Source organism: Cyprinodon tularosa, unplaced genomic scaffold (assembly GCF_016077235.1).
Source record: "Cyprinodon tularosa strain WSP-4 unplaced genomic scaffold, ASM1607723v1 ctg295, whole genome shotgun sequence".
Taxonomy (NCBI): domain Eukaryota; kingdom Metazoa; phylum Chordata; class Actinopteri; order Cyprinodontiformes; family Cyprinodontidae; genus Cyprinodon; species Cyprinodon tularosa.
The window spans coordinates 382,484-386,091 of record NW_024039002.1 but is presented as its reverse complement, the minus strand read 5'-3'; the positions used below and the strand labels follow the sequence as shown (position 1 = coordinate 386,091).

General features: G+C 38.7%; 1 long non-coding RNA gene across 1 annotated transcript; it reads left to right on the top strand.

Moving 5' to 3' along the window:
* The first annotated feature begins 2,633 nt into the window (after nt 1-2,633).
* LOC119787341 lies at nt 2,634-3,373 on the top strand. Its single transcript, XR_005281311.1, has 2 exons — nt 2,634-2,716; nt 3,057-3,373. It is a non-coding gene; the product is annotated as an uncharacterized LOC119787341 (long non-coding RNA).
* Nucleotides 3,374-3,608: the final 235 nt, after the last annotated feature.

Genomic DNA, 3,608 nt, shown 5'->3' with positions numbered 1-3,608 from the left:
CATCTCGCTCTTCTAACTGGTCCATCTTTCCGCAATGGCGGTCATACAAACAAAACAAGACGGTAAGGTACCAAACAGGAAATACGCATAGTGTAGAGCGGATGTAGATTTGACCAATCAGAGGCCTCCTGTCTTCGGCACTGTCTGCGGTCACCTACAGTTTTGGAGAGGTGCACCAGAGTGTCTGCGGAGGGAAGGCGGCATATCTACATTAACTGCGACACACACGCATACAACCTAGTTTCTGAGCATGATCCAGCCTTTAGACTTAGATTCAACTTTAATTATCCCTTGGGATTATTCCTTTGGGGAAATTTTGGTTCCTGTAGCTTATATAGAGTACAAAGAGTTAAAGCAAAATGCCATTTAAGACAAATATACGACAGAAAATATAAAAAGAGTGTATATAGCACCAAAAAAACATAAAACAAAAAAGTTGTAATGTCCTTTTGCTGAGTGAGGGGTGGTGACAGCTGGAGAAGGCTTGATCCGTTTGAATCTATTCAAAAAAAACTCTACCGGCCTTCTTATTTTGACTGCCTTCAAAGAACCCAGTCCAGGTAGGTTGAATAATAATTGTGAGACTTTTCCAAGTGCTTCTCTCACCTGCTAACATCAGCTCTCTGTGGATAAACCCACTTTTATACTGGGCTCATTTTCCACTGCCAGTATTAAGTTCCTCCACTATTGTTCATATTCTTGGTCTAACCTTTTACCAAATGATAATCTTACCCGTCTTTATCTGTGCTTGGCGATAATCTTACTTGACAATTATCTGAATGGCTTAAGCTGGGGTATGATGGCTGTGGATAAACTTTGGTACATTTGCTTTTAGGGACTGAACAGCAGTTAACTGCTTTACAATGGCACAAAGCTGCAGCACAGCGGCAATTTATATAGCAGGTATCAGTTACAAGAATGGCCCATATAAACCAAAGAACAGAAAGATTTCAGACAACGTGGACACAATTGCCACCACCATCTTACTATAACACATTAATCATTTCCTGAACCTGAAAAACACCTTCACATGAAGGAGCTTCACAGGCTGAAATCTATGGACCGGTACAATCAATATTTTAACAGCGTTGTAAAGGATGTCAGAGCACTTCAAATCAACAACAAGGTATACCAGAGTAATTGCAACAACATACCTGTGTGCACTGATATCCCAACCCAGCTTGTAGATACAGGCTACATTATCACCATCAATTTGGACATTTTTAAAGACACTGTAAAGACTAAAGACACTATAAAACTTCCTCTGAAAAATAGTCAGGATAAAATCCCTTCACAAAATGAAATAAACTCTTTGTAAATATAAAACTATGAATGGCCAAGGACGTTTTTGGTTCGTTTAATTTGCTTTTTTCTTGTGTGTAACTTTTAGTGTTGAACAAACCTAGAAAAGGCAATATAAACATAGTTTCTTTCCAGGTAGGAGGGCAGCTTCTAACTACCTTTATCATCCATGTCCTTCCACCCTGAAATACTTGTCAGCCTTGTGTGGGCTACTCAGCCTTTATATTGCTGTTGACATGTGTGCATGCATGGGCATGAATTGGCACAAATTCAAGTGTGAAAATTCCTCTTAATATTTTTTCTGTGGCGGCAAGTGGTGCAGTTTTGCTCATGTTTCTTCCCTGTTGACAGCCGTGAAATGAAAAGACTAGAATATGGATTAGCACAGCTGCTGTTTACCTGCAGGATTCCTCTATATAAGAAACTGTTCTTTATGCTTGTTTTGTCCAGTACACAACATCAACCCCTATATCATATGCTCAGGTGGGGGCATGGTTTGATTTCTTGTACACAAGTCTTGCCAACTTATATTTTCCTTATAGACCAAAAGGGGTCAAAGATACACAAGACGTGAATCAGTGTTGCAATAGGTTTTCATCGGAGTAGAACTTCTTTTGCTGTTTGTGATGGAAAATTATCATTACATTTAATAACTTATGGACGTAATTTGTTCAACTTCAGGTTTAACCCTGACTTTCTGGTCAGGGGCGTCACCAGGACATCGCCACTGGCCACCCAACTCGCCAGTGTAAATGGTAGTAGCGTCAGTTTAGCGGTTTATCCCATTATGCAGAGCCAGCAACACTGCCGCTCTTCTAGACCTTCTCGTGCACCGTAGCTCACCAGCCTTTCCCCTCCCCCTCCCGCCCCCACTCCGTCCCATCGAGCAGCAGTTGCGTTCTCCGACAGCTACAGTTTAGCGCGTGCCCGCCTTCAACAGTGATTAAAAAAACTCATAGAGAAAGCGAACAATACTAACGGTAAGTAAATAAGTCAAATCGTTCGTTTGTAAAAGAAGAGGGGCATAAATGAACTGTATCAGCTCCTGTTACAGCGACTTTGAGTGTCTTTTTGACAGAGTTACGTAGCTAACGTTGTTTGTGCTTATGTATGGTTTGTCAATTTCCAGACAATGAAGAGAAAGTCCAGAGATATATCTTCTTATTTTAAGAAGAAAATAACAGTGGAAAGAGATAAAGAGATGACAGGGGATCAACAGAGAGCGAGTGAGAAGGAGGAGAAAGAGGAGGTGGATGGGGGGAAGCAACAGATAGAGCAGCATGACGAGGAAACAGAGTCAGAGATAGTAGACAGTGATGAGGAAAGCATCAGGCAGCAGAGCAGGAACAGTCAGCACCACTGATCAGTGAAACATGGCAGGACTCAGCAAAAGCAGGTGTTCCTGGACCGACAGGTGAAGTTATGACCATGTGGCCATAAAAATGAATAAAATGAAATTAGTGAATTGTCTAGAAAATAACATCCTCGAAAGAAATGTATGTTTTGCTTGTGTTTCCATTAAATCACAAATCAATAAGGACTCACTTAAAGTTTTTTTTTTTTATTAATTTTGATTAATTAAAAAAAAAAATGTTGATGGGTTAGTTTTCATTTTTCTGAATCAAAATGCCTGTAGGCCATTAATACAGCTATAATTATTCATTACGGTGGAGATTCTGGTATTATTATCATTTATTATTAGTTTCATCATTTTGATTTCAGAATAACGGACTTTTGCTCCTGTTTTATTGCAGATATCTCCCAGTCAAGAGCAGAACAGCCCAAGCAGCCACAACTAAACATCTTCCCTAGAACCTGTCATGGGGACAGGAAAATATGTTTTTCTAAAGAGTGGTACAGCAGATATAAATGGCTCGAATATTCTCAGAGTAAAGACTCTGTATATTTATATAATATATATATATAATATATATTTTTATATATTAAGAATAAGTTAACATATAAGTGTTTCTTGTAATCTTTTTTTTGTATCCTTGTAATCATTATATGACCGTTGTTCCCTGTTGGGAAATTCCTGTTACATAAATAAAGATATAATTTCTTATTTTTATCTGCCAGTATCTGCTTTTCCCCAGTATAATTTAGTTTTCAATAAATGAATAAAATTACACCTAATTCCTAATGTGATTAGATAATACAAAGCAATTATTGTGCAACTCAAAATGTTAACTGTACTGTTATTGGTCTATATCAGGGGCCGCAACCTTTACAGTCTAAAGAGCCATTTTGCCTTCAGTCCACTTGAATTAAACTAGTTCAGAGCCCCAAATGTTGCCTGGCCTTTT